Below are 25,260 nucleotides of genomic sequence, written 5' to 3' on the forward strand. Positions count from 1 at the left end.
AGTTCAAACTTCTAATTTCTTCAGACTAGGTAAATAAAATTCACTTTTCTTCCTGTTTCTTCAAAGAATACCTATTAGTTAGAGTTCGCTAAGTAATGAATTTAGGCCTTTCAATTTTTAAGGAATTTCAAATGCAAAAGACGGTTTGTATCTATTTCAGGTCTGATTTATTTTTTCACATGAACCGATTGAGATGTTTGATTATCGTTTCTATATTTTATCGATTATTATGTTAATCAGAGTTTTGTTTTATTTTATTCTTGTGTAATTGGAGGTAAAGATCGAAATTAAGCAGCTCGATATGCTAAAAGCTATTCACTTCTTCTCTATTCATTCGTCCCGACTCTAATATAACAGAGCGCTATCTGATCCGCAATGAAAAAAATTGAGGAATGATTTGAGCCAAATGTGAGCCTTTAGAGTCATTTTCTATATAGCAGACGGCTATTTACCGAATTCAAGAGAATGAAGCCGCAATTTGAAAATTTTGTTTTGAGGAATAATTTGACCCAAATTAAAGCCTTTTGAGTCGGATAAAGTGTGGTATTTCGACTCCTTTCCGAGATTGAACATTTCGAGGCAAATTTATCCCCTATAGCAAAGAATGAACCCATATGTAGGGCCAATATACTTCTTCAAATATTTTAGACGGATAAGGTGTGGTATTTCGACTCCTTTCGGAGATTGAACATTTCGAGGCAAATTTATCCCCTATAATAAAGAATGAGGGCCAATATATTTCTTCGAATATTTTAGACGGATAAGGTGTGGTATTTCGACTCCTTTCCGAGATTGAACATTTCGAGGCAAATTTATCCCCTATAGTAAAGAATGAACCCATATGTAGGGCCAATATACTTCTTCAAATATTTTAGACGGATAAGGTGTGGTATTTCGACTCCTTTCCGAGATTGAACATTTCGAGGCAAATTTACCCCCTATAGTTAAAGAATGAACCCATATGTAGGGCCAATATACTTCTTCAAATATTTTAGATGGATAAGTGTGGTATTTCGACTCCTTTCCAAGATTGAACATTTCGAGGCAAATTTACCCCCTATAGTAAAGAATGAACCCAAATATAGGGCCAACATACTTCTTCAAATATTTTAGACGGATAAGGTGTGGTATTTCGACTCCTTTCGGAGATTGAACATTTCGAGGCATATTTACCCCCTATAGTAAAGAATGAACCCATATATAGGGTCAACATACTTCTTCAAATATTTTAGACGGATAAGGTGTGGTATTTCGACTCCTTTCGGAGATTGAACATTTCGAGGCAAATTTACCCCCTATAGTAAAGAATGAACCCATATAGGGCCAACATACTTCTTCAAATATTTTAGGGGGATAAGGTGTGGTATTTCGACTCCTTTCCAAGATTGAACATTTCGAGGCAAATTTATCCCCTATAATAAAGAATGAGGGCCAATATATTTCTTCAAATATTTTAGACGGATAGGGTGTGATATTTCGACTCCTTTCGGAGATTGAACATTTCGAGGCAAATTTACCCCCTATAGTAAAGAATGAACCCATATATAGGGCCAACATACTTCTTCAAATATTTTAGACGGATAAGGTGTGGTATTTCGACTCCTTTCGGAGATTGAACTATTCGAGGCAAATTTACCCCCTATAATAAAGAATGAACCCATATATAGGGTCAACATACTTCTTCAAATATTTTAGACGGATAAGGTGTGGTATTTCGACTCCTTTCCGAGATTGAACATTTCGAGGCAAATTTACCCCCTATAGTAAAGAATGAACCCATATACTCTCGGGTACCTAATAGCCGTCCCCCCCCGCTAATTAATTTTTCAAAAATTTTCCACCCAGGACATTCTTATTCCAACCCCCCCGCTTATTAAATTTTGGGAAAATATTTTTGAAAGTTCCCTTTGTTGTCTTAATTCTGCTGTATTAGCCTCCTTTTCAAACATTTTCCACCCAGGACATTTTTATTCCGACCCCCCCGCTTATTAAATTTTGAGATTTTTTCCAACCCCCCTGCTTATTCCAACCCCCCCGGCTATTAGGTACCCGAGAGTATAGGGCCAACATACTTCTTCAAATATTTTAGACGGATAAGGTGTGGTATTTCGACTCCTTTCGGAGATTGAACTATTCGAGGCAAATTTACCCCCTATAATAAAGAATGAACCCATATATAGGGTCAACATACTTCTTCAAATATTTTAGACGGATAAGGTGTGGTATTTCGACTCCTTTCCGAGATTGAACATTTCGAGGCAAATTTACCCCCTATAGTAAAGAATGAACCCATATATAGGGCCAACACAACCTCGTCCCCGTGTATCCCAGGCTTCACTTACGTTACTGATTGACGCCAGAGAATACCCTGGTGTTGGCTGATGCGAGTTCCCCCTCTCAGAGGGGGAACTTCTCAAAACAATACATCATAAAATATTCTGACGTTACAAAGTTACACTGCAATGCAACGACTTCAAAAAAGAAGAACGAATGAAATCTGACGTTTTGTTTTTGAATTACGTAATCTTTCGCGTTCGAAAACCAGCCAATGCCAGGGTATTATCTAGCGCTATCAGTAAGAATCAAAGAGCTGATAATACGCAGGGATCGAGGTTGGGGCCAACATACTTCTTCAAATATTTTAGACGGATAAGGTGTGGTATTTCGACTCCTTTCGGAGATTGAACATTTCGAGGCAAATTTATCCCCTATAATAAAGAATGAGGGCCAACATACTTCTTCAAATATTTTAGACGGATAAGGTGTGGTATTTCGACTCCTTTCGGAGATTGAACTATTCGAGGCAAATTTACCCCCTATAATAAAGAATGAACCCATATATAGGGTCAACATACTTCTTCAAATATTTTAGACGGATAAGGTGTGGTATTTCGACTCCTTTCGGAGATTGAACTATTCGAGGCAAATTTACCCCCTATAATAAAGAATGAACCCATATATAGGGCCAATATACTTCTTCAAATATTTTAAGACGGATAAGGTGTGGTATTTCGACTCTTTCTCATTCATTTTCGGGGCTTTGGTATGGATGGATGATGGAACGAAATTTTAGGTTTTCATTGTAGGTTTTCTATTTCTATTTTGTTTTAGTTGCAGGAAGCCTTTTCACCCTTTTCTCACGACACTATGGACACTTTTTTATTAGTTAGTATCGTGTAAGCAACCTTGGACTGCCCAATATCCCTCAAAGGGCAAAGGTTAGTTTTCTTTTGCCAAGTGGGAATGAAACTTTGGTCTCCCGTAACAGGAATCATGATTGACAACCAATGAAGTAGAAGCCGAAGGCTGGAAGTCAATCTCTTTGGTAGGATTTGAAGCCAACAAATCCTACCAAAGTTGCGCGGCCTTGAGCGGCTCGCCTTGTTTTTACACAAATGACAGATTGAAACTAAAATTTACCGTCAAAATTCGAAAAAAATATCAATCGTAAACAAAGGCATTGCTAGATTCAATCTGTCGTCAAAAATATGGCGCATTTTTTAAGGCTTCACTTTTTCTTGCCTGAGAAAGGTTAGAGATTCTACTCTAGCCCTTCGGGCTTTAAACTCAATGTTGACAACCACTGCACAATTGATTTCTTTTAAGGTGAAATTTCAGGCTAAGATGGAAGGTTAACAAAAAGAAACTGTGGAAAAAGTTACCCGTTGTTGGTGAGAGGAGGGGTTGCAACCCCCTCGACTTTCTTAAGACTCCACCTCCCCTTATTCGTTTTTTTTTTGACTAAATAATTTCTGTAGTATACCAAGCAAAGCCGCTATTCTTTTGCTCCGTACAGCTTGTTTTTATATCATTTCCTAATCATTACTATTTTTAACAGCTGAGTTTCTATTTACTCCTTTGGAAATTTCCCATCCCATTCCGCGTTTATTTTGGCACTTGAGTTTTTCTTAACACCAACCCCCTGGATATACTTGGTCTTCAAATTCTTATCCCCTGGATTAAAACGAGTAACAGATGGACCCAAGTGTAACCTCTAGATACTAAAACAAAAGACTTTATCATAATTCGTAAAATCCATTTCTTTACTTATAACAAGAATATAAGAAATTCATTACTTATAATAATATTTTATAATATTATACTTGCTTACAATATCGAATAAGAGTTAAGCAACCTACACGTTTTTTTTTTTTTTAAGAAACACACTTTTAAGAAACATGAGGCTCAGAATGTCTAAAAACTAAGAAACATGTAAGAAACATGCTGAGGCTGAGAATGAGAAAAAAACATTCTTTAATTCGTTTTTTTAAGAACCTTCCAATCCAGCCTTTTATAAGGCTGATTATGCCAAAAAGTTTAGAAACATGTAAGAAACATTTAAGGCTAAAAAGGCCGATTTCTTAAGAAACATTGAGGCTGCTTGGTAAAACTAGTTTCTTAAAAAAAAAAAAACGTGTATGGAATAATATAAGTATTATATAGAAGCATTGTAATTATTTTCTAAAACTCTCTCCAGTAAAACTTTCCGTACAGACAAAACAGCACATTTACATTCCTGTGAAATCGTTCGAACAATCATCTAAAAGAACAAAAGCGATTGATAATTAGAGCAATCTAGCAATTACAGAAGAGTGAGCACAACGATAACAATTTACACACATGCTACCTTGTGTTAAAATAAAATTACAGATAGTCTGGTAATAGTCGTCATGGAGTGCCGTGGAGAAATCCACGATGACAACTACTGCATAGAATGTGGGGACCACAGTCACCTTATTTGCAAGTATTTTCTATACGATCTTAGAAGCTGGTCCATACCGTCCATAAAGCTTATGGTACTTATGGTTTTTCTGGAAATCGGAACCTTTTGTACACCAGAAATTGAAGCCTTTTGTACACCAGATGCTTACCAACTCTATACTTAATGGATAACTTTTTTCCTATCAATTATAAAGGGACAACTATCAGACTCTCTTGTAATTTTAATGTAACAAATCTCTCACCACGTGAAATATTTAGCTACATTTAGACTAGAGTATTGAATTTAATAAATGACCCATCAAAATTTAAGTCTATCTTTCTTCTTTCCAATGAAATAAGAATGGTTCTTTTAAAATTTTTAGATTTCGAGAAAATTAGTTTCAAAGAGAGAAACTTTTTTGTGGCGCACCCGGTACAAGCTAAAAACTATCATTTATAATCAAAGTTACGAAATAAAAGCAATTCTCAAATGACCTAAAAATGTTATGAATATAAATAAAGTAATTAAATATATTCAATTCTAAGATTTTGGGAAAAATCCTCTCAAACTGTAAGGGTCAATTTTTGACCAAACTTTCTCTGAACTGTTAGGGTTCGACTTTGGGAGCCAAATTTTCCGCCAAACGTAGTTTTCAGATCGAGTACCCCCATCTACACATCCCATCCTTCTACCCAACTTATCCATCTACCGATAATTCAATCAATCTACCCATGATCCAATCGATCTACCCATGATCCAATCAATCTACACCATGAACCAATCCATCCACCCATGATCCAATCCATCTACCCATGATCCAATCCATCTACCCATGATCCAATCCATCTACCCATGATCCAATCCATCTACCCATGATCCAATCCATCTACCCATGAACCAACCCATCTACCCTTGACCGTAGTACAGTGGTAAGGCATCCGGCTACGGTTCGCAAGGTTGTGGGTTCAACCCCAGCCGGGTCATACCAAAGATTTCCAAAATGGTACTTGATGCCTCTCTGCTTGATGCTCAGCAAGGGTAAGTGGAGAGATCCAGGGAGAAAGAGTGGCGCCCTGCCCTACCTTCGGGTAGATAGCTATCGAAAGAGGTGCCTTTGGGTCGCCTCCGACTGCGGTCGAAGACTTACTTACTTACTTACCCTAGATCCAACCCATCTACACCACGAACCGATCCATCTACCTATGAAGCAACCCATCTACCCATGAACCAATCCACCTACCCATGAACCAATCCATCTACCCATGATCCAACCCATCTACCGGTGATCCTATCCATTTACCGGGTGATCCAATCCATCTACCTATGATCCAATCCATCTACCCGTGAACCAATACATCTACCCATGATCCAATCCATCTACCCATGAACCAATCCATCTACCGGTGATCCAATCCATCTACCAGTGATCGAATCCAATCCATCTACCCAGTGAATCCATCTACCCATGAATCCAATCCATCGGTACCCATGATCCAATCCATCCTACCCATGATCCAATCCATCTACCCATGGTGATCCAATCCATCTACCGGTGATCCAATCCATCTACCGGTGATCCGATCCATCTACCCATGAAGCAATTCATCTACCCATGAACCAATCCACCTACCCATGAACCAATCCACCTACCCATGATCCAATCCATCTACCCATGATCCAATCCATCTACCCATGATCCAATCCATCTACCCATGAACCAATCCATCTACCCGTGAACCAATCCATCTACCCATGATCCAATCGATCTACCCATGAACCAATCAATCTACCGGTGAACCAATCCATCTACCCACGATCCAATCCATCTACCCATAAACCAATCAATCTACCGGTGATCCAATCCATCTACCCATGATCCAATCCATCTACCGGTGATCCAATCCATCTACCGGTGATCCAATCCATCTACCGGTGATCCGATCCATCTACCCATGAAGCAATCCATCTACCCATGAACCAATCCACCTACCCATGAACCAATCCATCTACCGGTGATCCAATCCATCTACCGGTGATCCGATTCATCTACCCATGAAGCAATTCATCTACCCATGCACCAATCCACCTACCCATGATCCAATCCATCTACCCATGATCCAATCCATCTACCCATGAACCAATCCATCTACCCGTGAACCAATCCATCTACCCGTGAACCAATCCATCTACCCATGATCCAATCGATCTACCCATGAAACAATCAATCTACTGGTGAACCAATCCATCTACCCACGATCCAATCCATCTACCCATAAACCAATCAATCTACCGGTGATCCAATCCATCTACCCATGATCCAATCCATCTACCGGTGATCCAATCCATCTACCGGTGATCCAATCCATCCACCCATGATCCAATCCATCTACCCATGATCAAATCAATCTACCCATGATCCAATCCATCTACCCATGATCCTATCAATCTACCCATGATCCAATCAATCTACCCATGATCCAATCAATCTACCGCATCAATCCATCTACCAATGCTCTAATCTACCTATTCAATCAATCTATTGAACCCATCCGTCCATCCAATTGATCTACCCAGCTAATCTGTTCACGGATGATCCAAACCATCTACCCATGGTCCAATCCATCTACCCATGATCCAATCCATCCACCCATGATCCAATCCATCTACCCATGATCAAATCAATCTACCCATGATCAAATCAATCTACCCATGATCCAATCCATCTACCCATGATCCTATCAATCTACCCATGATCCTATCAATCTACCCATGATCCAATCAATCTACCCATGATCCAATCAATCTACCGCACAAATCCATCTACCAATGCTCTAATCTACCTATTCAATCAATATATTGAACCGATCCGTCCATCCAATTGATCTACCCAGCTAATCTGTTTACCGATGATCCTATCAATCTACGGATGATCCAATCCATCTACCGGTGATCCAAGCCATCTACCAATGATCCTATCAATCTACCGATGATCCTATCAATCTACCGATGATCCTATCGATCTACCGATGATCTAATTCATCTACCGGTGATCCAAGCCATCTACCAATGATCCTATCAATCTACCGATGATCCTATCAATCTACCGATGACCCTATCAACCTACCCATGAACCAATCCATCTACCTGTGAACCAATCAATCTACCGAGATGATCCTATCAATCTACCTATTCAATCAATCTACCCAACCAATCCATTTATCCAATTGGGTAGATTGATTGGATCATTGGTTTCAAATTCCGGGTAATTTTTATCTTTTCGCTGTACACAGCAAGCTAAGAGCAGACGCACGGAAGGAAAGGTGCAGGTGGCGTGGAAAGGTGCGGGTGGAAAAGGGGGCTGAAAGACAAGCAGCTAAACTGAACTCGACCTGATGTCAATCAATTTTTTCTCAATTCGAATTCAATAGACCTTTTTTCAAAGAGGCAACCCTGTTGAATAATTATGTAGTCCAGCCACACAAACAATGATACAGCAATGCATAATTACTATTTCATGCATATTGTAATAATTATGCATGGGTGTATCATTGTTTTTCTGCTGGACTACAAAATTATTCAACAGGGTGGCCTCTTTGAAAAAAGGTCTATTGAACGTAAATCGAATCAAAACGTTAAGCTTAAACCATAGCTAATGGATATTAATCGGTCGATTAGATATCGATCAAAATCGATAATTGATAGCTACCGTAAGTTGGTCCAATGTCGACATCCGTCTTCTAATTCCGACACCCTTCTTTAGAGATAGGAACAATAGAAACTGAGGAAGGTCGGAATCGCTGATTGACTTTGCTTAGCGCGATGAGAGGAAAAATCTTTAGTCTATCAGTGATTTCAACCTTTTTCTTATTCCTATCTATAAAGAAGGATGTCGGAATTAGAAGACGGATGTCGACATTAGACCAACTTACGGTAATTGATATGATATTCACATATTTTATGTCCTCAATTAGCTATCGATATTGATATTAGCTATCCGATTGCATCAATTAGTAACTAATACGATTGATTAAATAATCGATTGCTGTCTTGATCGATAATAATAGATACCGTGAAGTTGGGTAATTTGCATCAGTGGAGGCTAACATGGATAGCCCACAAATGAATGACCTGTCTGGTCCTTAAAATATAAAGTTAAATCAAAACAAAAATGGTAGACAGTCTGAGAAATCCTTCTAATTGCACGCTTAACTTCCGCAGGCGTAAACTTGTAAATGCGCGCTTATCATAGTCCGCCCGAGTCCACCCATGTGCAATTGCACGCTTAATTTTCCGCCCTGCTTGAAGAAGCTTGAGCAATATAGTGGGGCTTACTTTATTTAAAAACGGATGGAACCATGGTCAAACGGACAAAAACTGATTTTTGAATTGGAATCTTCGTAAAATTTTGCGTAAAATTGACCAAGCATTCCAGATTTTTTTCCGAGAAAACTCGAGGAAAATCGTCTATTTTGAACTCGCACAAACGAAAAGTGTTTTCATTTCTTTTCTAATAACTTGTAAATGATGTATCTCAATGTAAGCAATGATTATAATACTGATTTAGATTATTTGGAACATGAAATTGATAGGTAAAAACACTTTTAAAAACCTTACAATTTGATAGCCGTGCAATTACGCGTTTAAATCTCGGAATTTTAAGCGTGCAATTAGAAGGATTTCTCAGACTGGTAGAGTAGAGCTGCAAGCGAAGCTGCGTAGTTCATTTGTTTTGAAAATTTTGTTGCTTTGATTGGTCAGTCATTTGAGGGCTATGCATGTTAGCCTCCACTGATGCAAGTTACCCGACTTCACAGTAACTTATCTATAAATAATCAATGAGTAATCGATAACAATCGATATCGAAAGGTAATCAATATCTCGAGGTAATTGAGGCCTCAGCGATATTGCGATATTGATCGATGGCTAATCCCTAGCTAATCGATATTCACAATTTTTTGACCTCGATTAGCTATCAATTATGGAATAATTAATAGAATTGATCGATTAATATTGTTTAGCTATCGATTGCACGGGGTGTGCGAGTGCAAATAGAATACCCTGCCCAGTTGGCGACCGAAATTTTTAAATTCAAATTTACTTTATTACTTTACTTTACTTCTGGACTTCCTTTACCCTCAAATCAGAATACTTTGATTGCTCAGACCTCCCTACAGGCCAGACCCCCCTTGCCATCCTCTGTAAATGGATCCATCATCAGTATCATATCAGAAAGTAAATGTGTGTGTAAATGTCCTCCTCGAACGAAAGACTAAATCTAAATACCATACCTGCTCAGAAAGAGTGAGGATCCACCATGATACATACCGCTGACAGACTGAGCAACTGAACTGTTGGGTGGGTGGCATCAGTACTCAGTAAGTAAGGCAGGGGTCATGAACTAGGGGTTGCTGTCACTGGTGAATGGCAAGGTCCAAGCAAAATCTTCCAATCAAGATGAATAAAAATATTTCGGACTGACATGTACACATAGAAAGCCAATAGCTCAGCCAATCAGAACCTGTCAAAGCACGCTATTCCTTGCTTCCCTTACCTAATAGCAGATCATAACAAAAATTGCGCGCTGTACCCAAGACACAGAAAAAAGTCTCGTTTCAGGTAAGTCTTCGCGAGCTAGTGCATTCCTCCGAGTGGTAAACCTGAGACAAAATATTAAAAAAACTAGACGGTGAAATAGTTTACGGTCTGGATATCCAGGCTACTGAAAAGCAAGCTGTAAGCATGATTCTGCAGATTTCTTGGCAAGTTTTAGATCAAAACTTAATCTCTTTGATTGAAATGAATTATTTAAATGAAGAATAGACCCTACAGAATCTATAAAGTTGCTCTACATTGGTTGTGTTGCTGGATTTCTGCGAAAAACATTTAAGTTGTCGGCATTTTGTTTTGAGCATAGACAGTGTGCTTTTGGTGGCTCACATAATGTTTTGTAGTGGATTTAAATGTAACTGAGATATTTCCAAGCACAACATGATGTAACAGAGATAGAAATGTGCATTATAATGAACTGGACCTAACTTCTGGAGACACACATTCTCATCTGACACCAGCCATTCATAACACCGCCTAGGCGGTAACCGAAGCGAAGGCGCCGCCTTCGATCAAGCCAGCTCATTGTCAATTCAAGTCTATGTGAATAAAAATATGCACTAGAAAAGTTTCCATGTCTACAGACATGTCATGCTGGAATTTCAAAGAACATTTTGTCACACTTATGTGGCTGTTTTCACCCAAATTTGATGTTATCGCAAGATTACCGCAAAGTTTGCTATATTTACGTAACTTTAGCGCAACATGTTTTTGTTGATTTTTGGATAATTTATCAATATTTGTGAAATGTTTTACTTTAACTTATGAAACCTGACTGGTTTGATGAGTATTCAGTGAAGAAATTTTTTGAAAAGAGCTTTCCAGCTTAAAATGATACCCATTTTTGTCTTTTTCTTTGATTTTCTCAAAAACGCGTTTCCGGGGATTGAGAGTAGCTACAGACTTGAAATTTTCAGGGAAGTTTCCTTACATGCTTGTGCATTGAATGAATGGATTAAAAAGTTTTAAAATTGGTTTCCTGATTTTTAATCTCAAAAAAGCGTTTTTTTCAGTTTCTTACCCCCTGGAAAAAAATTTTAATTTCTTTTTTCACTCATTCCAGACCTTTTCTAAATATTAGTCATTTAAAAAAAAACTAACTTCATAGGTCAAGCCGACTATTCAGAAAACCTGACACAAGCAAAATAAAGTATTTTACCCCCTGGCTGATTTTACCCCCGTCTTTGGTTATTTTTAGAATTTTTTTTTATTTTTAGAAATGTTAATAGTTGATATACATTTCCTGAAAATTTCATTACGAAATGTAAAGAAGTTCTTGAGTTATTGCAAAAAATGTGATTTTTTGACTTTTGAAATCTGGCGGTAGACTACCACCTTAAGAACAGTTCCTCGTTTTCCAGGGGAGAAATTATTACTTCAGTCAGAACAGTTATATTTTTCCAGCTAGGAGGTAAAAAAACTTTCGGAACAGGTGAAATTACCAGGCGATTGATTTTATGCGAGTTAACTGTTCTTATCTACCAGGGCTGACAAAATCTTATAAGAACAGATCGCTAAATTCCAACTCGACTGAATGACTTTTAAGATCAGAAACTTATTAATTTCCAGCTAACAGTTTAAATATCTGTGGGAACAGATCGACAATTTCCAGATGCTCTAGACAGATAGCTGCTACTCCAGGCAACCACATTCAGAAGGAAAAGAACAGATCTCAAACACTTTTTGACTTTTTGAAATTCCCTCAGAACAGATAGGAAAAATTCTTAGACACCTTATTTTTTGGTTATCAAAATATTTTTTTCCCGGGGGGGGGGTACTAGGGTTGGCGAATGAGGGGTATGTGCGGACGGGACCTCCGAAAACCGACCCTTAGAGAGACTAATTTTTGCTGAAAAGGTGACCCTTAGAGAGCCTTTTTGATTTTTTTTTCGATTTTTGAAAAAAGTCATACCCTTAGAGAGACTTTATTACAATTTTTTTTTTGATTTTTGAAAAAAGTCATATAGAGAGACTTTATTACAATTTTTTCTCTAGAAATCAAAAAATTCCCTAAAAATCCTGAATTTACGACCCTTAGAGAGACTAATTTAAAACTTTCTGATTTTTCCGACCCTTTTAGGTGACTTAGACTTTGAAAGGTGAAAAAAACGACCCTTACCGTCCGCACATACCCGCCATCCATTTTTGCCTAAGAACCCCCCCCCCCGGGATTTTTTCATAAGAACAGATCATATTTTTCCAGCTGGTCCCAATCTTCAGTAGAACAGATCATAATTTTCCAGCTGGTCCCAATCTTCAGTAGAGCAGACCACTTTTTCCAGCAGACTTTTTTCTTTAGTTCGCTATAAGAACAGACCGCCATATCCAGCTGGAACATGCCTTCAGAACAGATATTTTGAAGTCCTTCTTCGGTGGATGCTTTCAAAAAATCATCAAGAAGCAAAGTTCAGCCAGAAGTAGACTCTAGTCTAACCTCTGAACCTAGCCCTCACTTTGTCACACTGCGGTGGCACAAACAAATTATAAAGCCTTTTTTTCGCGCGCTTTCAAATAACTTGGGCGGCCACCCAAAAGCATTAGGAATAAAGGATGGGCGAAATATGGCGGATATGGGCGAAATATGGCCGTCGTCGACAGGGAAAAGGATAATTACAAGGTCTCAAAAGAAGGTTGTCTACTGCTCATTCCGACATTTTAAATTTTCCGGGGGTTTTGTTGTTTGGAATTGATTAACTAACAGTTAGGTAGGGTCAGGGTTGCTAGTAACGGCTTGTCACTGTGCCGGGTGCATACTCGGCGCCTTGGGCCCCGCAGGGTTGCTAGTAACGGCTCGAATTTCAGTCAGGTTATAAGTCGATGTCGGAATGAGCAATAGACAACCTTCTTTTGAGACCTTGTAATTATCCTCTCCCCGTCGACAGGTCGACATGTTATGTTTGAAAAGATCCATCAGAGTTTTTTTAGCAGTGTAGCAGTGAGGTAAGTGAATTTATAGATTTATAATTATAAAAGCCTGATTTATTGTAACAGTTAAGCGGGGCTGATTATGGAGTCTTTCAAGGGGCATCCACTAAAATCGTGATCTAACCAATCAAATCGAATGTAATCAAATGCAATAGAATAGAATATAATTATTGGTATTGCGATTCAATTGTCGCTCAATATCGAACGGCGACTCTTGAGTTTTGAGCAGATTTGGTTGTATCTGTTCATCACACAAGGACAAGAATAGACCAGCTTCCAAGATTCAGCAGGAAAGGCAGGTTTTTGTAGGGCACTCCACTCCTTAGACCACCAGGACAAATTTTTTATATTATTACCGAGAAGTCGGGTATACCAGACCCGATCAATCGAACTTGTCGAACCAATCGAACAATCGAACTACTCGAACTCCATCGAACGATTAAAGTTCGATTAAAAAAATTAATCGAACTCTAAGATTTTTTAAAAGATTGTGAGTGTTCGATTAAGTTCGATCAATGGGTTTCGGTTCGATCAGTTCGATAAACCAATTTTGTTCAACAAGTTTGTGCTACTCCGCCACCGTATATTAGCTTCTTTCCAAAGCCAAATTCGGAATGTAAACCGGGAAATTACTTCCGATAACGGATTACACACTTTTCCTGTATCCTTATAGCGCCAGAGGCGGGGTTTGTTGGGGCGTAGTATTCCGCCACTCGGCGGCGCACGAAATCGCAACAGAGGGGGCTATGGACTTTATTCCGGATAGACAAATATCCAGGTACAATAAACGTCAAGCTGTTAAGTCCGGGAACTGTCAAAATGGCAATCGCGTGCCAGGACAAAGTTTTTGCAAGCGAGGGAAGATATATGAGGATGTAATAGACCTTTTCGCCTTTGCGTCCGCCATATTGAATTGTATGCAAAAATTATGGTTGCCGAATTGCCGTGGTGAAATTCCCTTAGAAAGTATGCAAAACATATGCAAAAAGAAAGTATTAAATAAAAACTTACATGCATAATTGGCATCATATTAAAGTGTAATCTTGTAGAAGAAAGATTAAATTTGCTTCTTTTGAAAACTAAAAACAATTATATTCACTCATCTCTTAGAACAAGCACTTCAAAAAACCATAACATTAGACATAAACTCAAACTGAAAAATCACCCGCGAAGGTAAAAAACAATCCTTATTCGGCTGACGGCAAATTATTCTCCTGGGAATAGAGCCGCCAAATGATCAAATCAAAACATTGATGAAGTGTGACGTCATAATTACTGCTTTCAGTTTGCGTGTTTTGAAAGTTTGATGTGTGTACTCCGTCTTCGTGGAATTTTTTAATGGCATGAAAACAGAATATGCAATGTCTTTAAGAACAAATTCCTAAAAGGCTTTTGTTGTTCTGTAAATATTTCCTTTTGGATTAAGAAATTCCATCTTTTATTGTTCTAATGATTATAATATTTATTTATAAGATGCTTTGTTGTCTTTTTAATCTTTGTGTAAACTTGCATATGTTTTGCATACTTTCTAAGGGAATTTCACCACGGCAATTCGGCAACCATAATTTTTGCATACAATTCAATATGGCGGACGCAAAGGCGAAAAGGTCTATGTCATCGAACTAATCGAACTTTTTACTGACCGAACTAATCGAACTGCTATTGCTTCAAAAATTGTGAGTGTTCGATTAGGTTCGAGTAATTTTTTTAATCGAACTTTAATTGTTCGATGGAGTTCGATTAGTTCGATTGTTCGATTGGTTCGACAAGTTCGATTGATCGGGTCTGGGGTATATAACTTGCATCAGTGTAGTAGGGAAACTTGTATAGCCCATAGACTGATAGAGCTGCGAGCGGAGCTGCGTGCGTAGTTCATTTGTTTTCAAATTTTGCTGCTTTGATAGACCTTTTTTCCTTTCCATCCGCCATCCATATAATTGAATGATAAACCTTTCCCATAATTCAAATAAACACGTTTTTGCCTGCGAGGGGTTAGGGAAAGTGGGTTTTCAGCTTCTAACTTTTGATAGCGATCTTTGTTTGGCAAAAGATTTTCAGGGTGGTATAATATCATGAATAGACTGAACATACTAAAATTTGAGGGGATTTTGTTCGACAGAACTTTGGAAAAGCTCAAAAAACCAACTTTCCCTAAGGAAACGCAGGCAAAACGGGTTTATTTATCTCCAGAGACTAAACGGTGGAGAGCATCAAAATAATGCGCGCGCATTAGTTTTACCAATTACAGGAAAGGTGTACTGTATTGTATGCAAAAATTATGGTGGTGGAATTACCGTGGTGAAATTCCCTTATAGAAATTATGCAAAACATATGCCAAAAGAAAGTATTAATATAAAACTTACATGCATAATTGGCATTATATTAAAGTGTAATCTTGTAGAAGAAAGATTAAATTTGCTTCTTTTGAAAACTAGAAATAATCAAATTCGCTCATCTCTTAGAACAAGCACTTCAAAAAACCATAACATTAAGACATAAACTCAAGCTGAAAAATCACCTGCGAAGGTATATACAAAAATAATCCTTATTCGGCTGACGATAAATTATCCTCCTGGGAATAGAACCGCCAAAACGATCAAATCAAAACATTGATCTGAACCCGCTGAATGTGTGACGTCATAATTACTGCTTTCAGTTTGCGTGTTTTGAAAGTATGGTGTACTCCGTCTTGGTGGAATTTTTTAATGGCATGAAAACAGAATATGCAATGTCTTTAAGACGGGGGGGGGGGGCACTCCAGGTAAGTGACCTACCGGACGTGCAGCCCTTAAGGGTAGGTTTTTTGGACTTTGGAAAGTGCACTGTAAAGGGTTGATTTGTGAGCAAGTGGGAAAAAGTGCACTCTAAGGGTGTAAAATTTGAGAAAATACCAAATTTTGAGGTAAAATTTGAGAAATTTAAAAAATTTTTGAAAAATTGCACTGTAAGGGTCGATTTTCAGCCAAATTTTTCCTGCACTGTACTGTAAGGGTCCGATTTAAGAGACCTGATTTTTGGCAGAAAGTACGGTCGTTTTCAAAATTGAGTGCCCCCCCCCCCGGCTTCAAGAACAAATTTCTAAAAGGCTTTTGTTGTTCTGTAAATATTTCTTTTTGGATTAAGAAATCTCATCTTTTATTGTTCTAATGATTATAATATTTCTTTAGAAGATGCTTTGTTGTCTTTTTAATCTTTGTGTAAACTTGCATATGTTTTGCATATTTTCCAACTAAATCCAACCACGGCTTTTTTGTTCCTCTATTTTTGCATACAATTCAAGATGGCTGATGGAAAGGCGAAAAGGTCTATCTGTATCGGTCAGTCATTTGATGGCTATATATATGGCTATATTCAAAAATCATTCCTAAATGGAATATCTTCTTTACAAAAACTGAACTATTGGGAAAAACTAAAAACTCTAAAACTATACAGTCTGGAAAGGCGTAGAGAGAAAGATATCAAATCATCTATACTTGGTATATCTTAGAAAAATATTCTCCAAATTTCAACCACTCTTACAACAAAGGGGGTATCACCTGCTACAGAAACCAGAGGCTCGGACGAAAATGCCATCTTAAAGAAGTAAATTCTAAGCACAAAAACATTTGGAGAGGCTCACTATCTGAAGAAGGACCTAAGCTTTTCAATTCTCTCCCATTCTACATTCGTAATATCACAAACTGCACAAAAATTAAATTCAAAAGACAACTTGACCTTTTTCTTTCCACACTGCTCCTGAATTATTATCCCTACAGGAGAGCGGATTCAAATAGTGTGAGAGAAATGGTGAATCATCGAGATTTCCAAATTGGATGATTGAGAGACTCAAAAAACCCATCAAACGTATCAAAAGTAATTAGGTATACAAGTTTCCCTCCACTGATGCAAGTTACCCGACTTCATAGTATGCTCCTAGTAAATACACTGTTTAAGCAGTCTCACTAAAGTCTTTAGAGGAATGTAAACATTGTAAATTTTTTCTTTCCTTTAAATAAAATGATTTAGATATTTGAACATGATATCAATGATAATTTTATGGATCTCTCCTGAAAATTTCACAAACATTTATCTAGAAGAAAAGTGTTATGATTAAAAGGAGTTCTTTTACCTACCGTTTCTCTGCTGGCAGTTTGGGAAGCCATCCAGGATCTTGCCATTCAAAAACTAAATGACACTTGTAGACTTGAGTTTCTTACCATTTTATCAAAAACAGCTAAAAACATTACTACTTCCTGTTAACATTGTTCTTCTAGTCGAATAACTAAATAAAGAAGTGATCCTGTTGGTTGATGTCCAACTATTGTGAATGGTGAGTAACAACCAATTTACATGGTAGCAGCATTCGGTGGTTTTGCAGTAAAGATATTATTGGTTGGTTACTAAAGTGTGATAAAGTTTATGAACTTTGGTTGTTATAAAAGTATAAACTAAAGTGGTTAATTCTTGAAAATGGCAGGGCAGAAGTATGGATTGCCCCCGTTCTCTGAAGATGGAGACTTTGAACATTGGTTACATGAAATTGAAATGTGGCAGTTAGTAACTGATTTAGCTAAAACAAAACAGGGACCTGTGTTGTATCTCAGTTTATCCCCAAAGGTTCGCCAAGCATGTGCAACATAAACGAAAGAACAGCTAAATGTCGAAGAGGGTTTAGATGTGCTTATAACCAAATTGAGAGAACTCTATGCAGTGTCAAAAGATCAGGCAATGTTTACTGCATACGAACAATTCGAAACGTTTCAAAGAGATACAAGTATGAATATCGCAGAATATATCAATCAGTTTGAACAACTCAATCATAAACTGAAAACTTATAAGATTGAGTTACCATCGCCAGTACTAGCTTATCAATTGTTGAAAAATGCTAATTTACCAAAAAGTAAACGTGATTTAGCCAGAGCCACTATTGCAGAACTGAAGTATGATGATATGAAACGGCAGATTAAAGCTATTTACGATTCGTGTACGACTGATGATAAAACGACTGAAGATACATCAGATATTTTAGTTGAAAATGAACAAGCATATTATTCTCGTAACAATTATTCTGCTAATCGAGGACGAAATTTTCGAGGTAATCGATATCGTGGACGTGGAGGAGCTAACTATCGAGGATCCCGTCAAGAGGACAGTCGCGCTCCTCAAGCACAGTCATCAACTCGTTATAGAAACTGTCCAGATGAAAATGGTAACCCTACTCGTTGTAAAATTTGTGGTTCAATCTATCATTACTACCGTGACTGTCCGGATGCAGATAAAAAGGACTTATCATTACAACATTTGAAAATCCAGTTATTTACGCAAGAAAGTGGAGTCGAGTTATGTTTTCTTGAGCAGATGGTATCAGAAACATTAAGAGCCATTTTTTTTAAAAATCTTCAGAATAAAGAAAGTGTGATACCTCACCCTCTTAGATTTTAATGAAATTTTGACCAAATGATCCATCACACAAGAAAATAAGACCATGAAAATTTCACCTTGATATCTCAAGTAGTTTTGAAGATACAGAGTCTCAAAGATAGGCTACTAAGCGGAAATTGACCCCTAAAAATCATGAACTCTGGTGGGGAGCAGATTTTGAAAGCCAATGAATTTTTATTCAAGTACATTAGAAAGCTGATTTACAGTGGATTTCAAGAACTTTTTGTAGGGAATCAGAAAAAATCAAATTGAGTCTCCAAAATTTTCCCCGAAAATCTCTAGCACCTCCTGTAGAGGGCTTCAAACTTTGTTTAATCTTGGTTTGGAAGCACTTTTAGCTGTCTGCTGATGGTCCTTGGAGACTTTTTTGAAGCAAACTTTTGACCTGGAGTGGTTTACTGGTGGGTTTTGGCCACAAAAATAACATTTTCAGGATTTCTATTTTTGCGTAACCGTCAAAAATGGCCGAAAAAATTGCTATTGCGGCTGATCTGGAGCAAAATTCAAGATGGCGTATCTTTTTTAACCTTCTACAAATTTTTTTGAAACTTTCAGTAATGCTTCCTTAGTAGGTCTAGTTTATAACCTCAAAAAATCTCAGTGGGGCCTGGAAGTCTCTTAAAGATATGATCAATTGAAAATTTGCTTAACTTCGTTGTTTTTTCCCTCCTAAAATGCTAAATCAGGCCCACTTAAGGGCTCTAAAGGTAAATTTTTGTCAAAATATTGGTTGATCTTCTCTAGACAACTAATCATTGGCATTAAGGGAACAACTGTAAAAAAATTCAGGTCATTTCCATTAACAGATGACATTTTATGACTGTTTCTTTATTTTTAAGTATAGAATATGTAAAAAAATGAGACTGACATCTGGCCTTTCCTACCATTCCAGGGCCTTTATTTTCAGGAAAAGCCTCAACCTTTCACAGTTTGGTGAATATTATTCTTAAATATAAGCAGGTTACTTCAACTAAATGGGTTTAACAGTACTTAATTCCTATTCAAAAACTTTGTAGACTCATTCAGAAATCCTACTTTGACAATAATTAGCGCTTTACCGCAAAATTTCTAAGTCCAAGTGTCGTGATTAACTTTAGACTGTCCAATATCTCTATATTTGTGTACACTGACAGCCTTACTTGTTGATTCTTAAATAACTAAGCAACATTACTAGGGTGATATTTTATGAGATACTGCAAACAATGATGTTTAAATCTTCTGGACAAGAAATATTGGACAGTCTAAAGTTAATCACGACACTTGGACATAGAAATTTTGCGGTAAAGCGCAAATTATTGTCAAAGTAGGATTTCTGAATGAGTCTAAAAAGTTTTTGAATAGGAATTAAGTACTGTTAAACCCATTTAGTTGAAGTAACCTGCTTATATTTAAGAATAATATTCACCAAACTGTGAAAGGTTGAGGCTTTTCCTGAAAATAAAGGCCCTGGAATGGTAGGAAAGGCCAGATGTCAGTCTCATTTTTTTACATATTCTATACTTAAAAATAAAGAAACAGTCATAAAATGTCATCTGTTAATGGAAATGACCTGAATTTTTTTACAGTTGTTCCCTTAATGCCAATGATTAGTTGGCTAGAGAAGATCAACCAATATTTTGACAAAAATTTACCTTTAGAGCCCTTAAGTGGGCCTGATTTAGCATTTTAGGAGGGAAAAAACAACGAAGTTAAGCAAATTTTCAATTGATCATATCTTTAAGAGACTTCCAGGCCCCACTGAGATTTTTTGAGGTTATAAACTAGACCTACTAAGGAAGCATTACTTAAAGTTTCAAAAAAATTTGTAGAAGGTTAAAAAAGATACGCCATCTTGAATTTTGCTCCAGATCAGCCGAAATAGCAATTTTTTCGGCCATTTTTGACAGTTACGCAAAAATAGAAATCCTGAAAATGTTATTTTTGTGGACAAAACCCACCAGTAAACCACTCCAGGTCAAAAGTTTGCTTCAAAAAAGTCTCAAGGACCATCAGCAGACAGTTAAAAGTGCTTCCAAACCCAGATTAAACAAAGTTTGAAGCCCTCTACAGGAGGTGCTAGAGATTTTTGGGGAAAATTTTGGAGACTCAATTTGATTTTTTCTGATTCCCTACAAAAAGTTCTTGAAATCCACTGTAAATCAGCTTTCTAATGTACTTGAATAAAAATTCATTGGCTTTCAAAATCTGCTCCCCACCAGAGTCCATGATTTTTAGGGGTCAATTTTCGCTTAGTAGTCTATCTTTGAGACGCTGTATCTTCAAAACTACTTGAGATATCAAGGTGAAATTTTCAGGGTCTTATTTTCTTGTGTGATGGATCATTTGGTCCAAATTTCATCAAAATCCAAGAGGATGAGGTATCACACCCTGAAGACTCTTAAAAAAAATGGCTCTTAAGTTGTGCAGTTATTGATCCAGGGTGCCCTTCAAATGTATGCGGAAAGAATTGGTTAAATTGCTATCTCGATTCGTTACCAAATCGTGAAGACGTAACAGAAACAAAAAGTAAGAAGTCGTATCAATTCGGTCCTAGTCAAGTTTATCAATCATTGAAGAAAGTAAACATTCCTATTAACATCGGTGGAAAACCAGGGCATATCCTTACAGATGTAGTCGACTGTGAGGTACCTCTCTTACTTTCCAAGCATAGTATAAAGGAAGCCGGTGGACAACTTGATTTTGTTAAAGACACGATAACTCTTTTCGGTACAGAGATAAAACTTCAACACACTTCAAGCGGACATTATTGTATTCCTATTTCGCCAAAGCAGATTCTTGTCAATCGTAATATCGCACCTGAAGCACCAATTGAGTTATATCTTACAATAAATGATTTAAACACAAAGTCGAAAGAGGAGAAAAAGTCTATTGCTGTTAAGCTGCATAAACAGTTTGGACATCCTGTTGATTCCACAAAACTGAAAACTATCGTAAAAGATGCAGAAATCAAAGATGACGAGTTATTGGGACTTATCGATCAAGTTACAGAGGAATGTGATGTTTGTACTCAATACCGAAAAGCCAGAGCCAGACCTGTCGTATCGTTATCGCTTTCCAAAGAATTTAATGGTTGCCTTGCAATGGATTTAAAGTTTATCACAATTAACGATAAAAAGTACATTATTTTTCATATGATCGATTTGTTTACTCGCTACTCTGCGGCGTCCGTCATCAAATCTAAACACAAGGAGGTGATAGTTGACGAAATCTTGAAACACTGGGTTGCTATTTTCGGTTCACCACAATCAATCTTTGCTGACAATGGAGGAGAGTTTAACAATGAACTGCTTCGTGACGTAGCAGAACTTTTAGATGTATCGATAGCTTCAACAGCTGCTGAATCACCATGGTCAAATGGGGTAGTCGAGAGACATAATGCCACTCTAGGAAACATGATCCACAAAATTGTCGCTGATACTCAGTGCTCCATACAGAATGCACTTGTCTGGGCTGTAAGTGCGAAAAATGCTTTGTCCAACAACTTGGGATACAGTCCTAATCAACTAGTCTTCGGCCGTAACCCAAATCTTCCGTCCACGTTAACATCTCAGTTACCAGCCCTTCGAACGAAAACGTCAAGTGAATTTGTTGCTGAACATTTGAATGCTCTTCACTCTGCTAGAAGGGCATTTATCCAAGCTGAATCCAGTAAAAGAATCAAAACAGCGCTATCACGTCAAACACGAACAACAACGAGCAAAGAGTTTAATAATGGAGATACAGTCTATTACAAACGAAATTCAGACAAGGACTGGCATGGTCCAGGTACCATTATCGGAATTGACGGAAAAGTTGTTGTTGTGCGTCATGGAGGAAGTGTTCTACGAGTAAGTCCATGCCATTTGACGAAAGCAAATAAGGAAAAGTCGGGATCATTACCAAAGGAGATACTTATCGTACCAGATGAAGATGAACAACCACAAGTACCCATTCCAGACCTATTAGACATCGATATTGTTAGTAATGAAACAGTTATGATTCCAGTTAAAAACCCGATCGCAGAACCTAAGCTTACTAAACCTGACAAAAACATACCAGAGATCCAAACAGTTGAAACGACGCATCCGGTGGGAGATAAGAAAAAGACTGATCGTAGAAATAAAAGTAACTCTCAACAAATTCAGCTTCCTCGTATTGGACAACAAATTTTGTTCATTGACCCAGATACCAATAAGGAAGAAAAGTTTATCGCTGTTAATCGTGCTGGAAAAGCTAATGGCAAGAATAAACATTGGTTAAATGTTAAAAATTTAGTGTCGGGTGTTATTAAGTGCGTTGATTTTGAAAATATTCAATGGCAGCCAGTTGAAGAAGAAGTCCTTTACAGTTCCAGTAACAACCCTCAAGTATTAGCAGCTAAACAAAAAGAACTAGAGAAATGGACCGAGTACAATGTCTATGAAGAGGTTGACAATGAAGGTCAAGAGACAGTATCGACCAGATGGGTTATTACCGAGAAATCTGACAAGGACACCAACACAGTGAAAGCAAGGTTAGTCGCTCGTGGTTTTGAGGAAATCAATACTGAAGTTCGTACTGATTCCCCAACTATCTGTAAGGAAAACCTTCGTCTTGTATCAACAATTGCCGTGAGCAATTCGTGGAAAATACACTCTATGGACATTAAAGCTGCTTTTCTGCAAGGGTGTCCAATTAATCGCGAAGTATTCATTCAACCGCCAAGAGAGGCGAATACCTCAAAACTTTGGAAATTGAAACGTACTGTTTACGGTTTAAATGATGCCCCTCGCTCGTGGTATCTTAAAGCTGCTGAGGAACTAGTTAAAGCTGGTGCCACAAGAAGCAAATATGACCAAGCGTTATTCTTTTGGAGAAACAAAGGAAAGCTTCAAGGTGTTTTATGTTGTCATGTCGACGATTTCTTCTATGCTGGAACACGCCTGTTCCATGAGAAAATTGTATCACATGTACAGAAATCATTTGATTTAAGCAAAGAATCGTTTTCAACTTTCCAGTACCTAGGATTGGACATCAACCAGACAGGAGAGTTTGTAGCAATGCATCAAAATGACTACATTAAGACACTTCAACCTATTGAATTGAAAGATACATCAAAACGTAATCTTACTCCAGAGGAAAAGTTACAACTGAAAGCTTTAATTGGACAGATACAATGGGTGTCAAAACAAACACGCCCTGATTTAGCTTTTGCGTCGTGTGATTTAAGTAATCGTGTTAAAGATGGTACAACAGATGACATACGGTTAGCGAACAAGTATCTTCGCAAGCTTCAAAATTCAACTGCTCAGATCCACTTACCTAACATTAGTGATGTTAAAAAGTCAACGTTGTATGCTTATAGTGACGCATCACACGCCAATCTTCCAGGATTTAAGTCTCAAGGAGGTTTCATTATCCTGATTAAAGGTGAAAATGGAAACTCTGCGCCAATTGTCTGGACTTCAAAGAAAGTAAAACGTGTTGTGAAAAGTCCACTTGCTGCCGAGACTCTTGCGCTACAGGAAGCAGTAGAACACGCAGCATTAATTAAAGCACTACTCTGTGAGATTTATGATTCAGAACAATCAACATTTCCGACTGTTTGTATAACAGACAGTAAATCATTGAGAGACACTGCTCACACATCTACAGTTGTTGAAGATAAAGGTCTTATGATTGACCTTTGCTGTTTACGAGAAATGATTCAAGGCAAACTCATTACGATTGAATGGGTTCCTGCCTCAAAACAACTGGCAGATTGCTTAACAAAGTCTACAGCATCTGCTTCCTTATTGATGAAGGTTTTGGCTGGTGAAGCTGGCCTTCCAAGTCAATAAGAAGACCCGCCAAATGTACATAGTGTAAATATTGTTGGTATTGAACATGAAACTTCTGTTGACATTATGTTATTGATGCAGAAACACTTTTGAGATTGATTTGGTCTCAGATTCAAGACACACACACTTATGTTTCGTTACGTTATGTTACAACAAGATGTACAACACTGGATCACAAATATGTCGATCAAAACAAGATTCGTCCGGCCGGAATCTGTTAACATTGTTCTTCTAGTCGAATAACTAAATAAAGAAGTGATCCTGTTGGTTGATGTCCAACTATTGTGAATGGTGAGTAACAACCAATTTACACTTCCCCCTAACAGGTTGACTCTAAAGCTCTAACAGTATAGACCTAATTCTTCATACCAAAATTACGGGAAACGCATATTTGGACTTTGTACCCTATGCTGCACGCAAGCACGTCCTGCGAACGCGGGACAAAAATTAGTTTTTTGAAGTTTGCAAAAAAACGCCACATAGAAGATCTTTCAAATTCAGTATGTGAATAGAGCAGTAAAAAATACAACTTTTCTACTTTTCCTTTTTTTGCAAAAGTTCTAGGAATGAAAATAAAGGGATAATGATAATTGAATACTATCCACTGATGATCCGCGGTACTATCGTAAAGCTAGAATTGCTTTGCCTACTCTTCCCTTGAAAAAATGATTGACAGATTGAAGTTTTTCACCTGCGCGGGAGCAGGCGGGTGTTCTGCAGGCGTTCTACGGGCATTCTACGGGCGTTCTGCGGGCGTTCTGCAGGCGTTCTCGGCTCAATCCTTGGACCGCGCTAAAGATGGTAGAC

Source organism: Clytia hemisphaerica, unplaced genomic scaffold (assembly GCF_902728285.1).
Source record: "Clytia hemisphaerica strain Z4C2 unplaced genomic scaffold, Clytia hemisphaerica genome assembly, whole genome shotgun sequence".
Classification (NCBI taxonomy): domain Eukaryota; kingdom Metazoa; phylum Cnidaria; class Hydrozoa; order Leptothecata; family Clytiidae; genus Clytia; species Clytia hemisphaerica.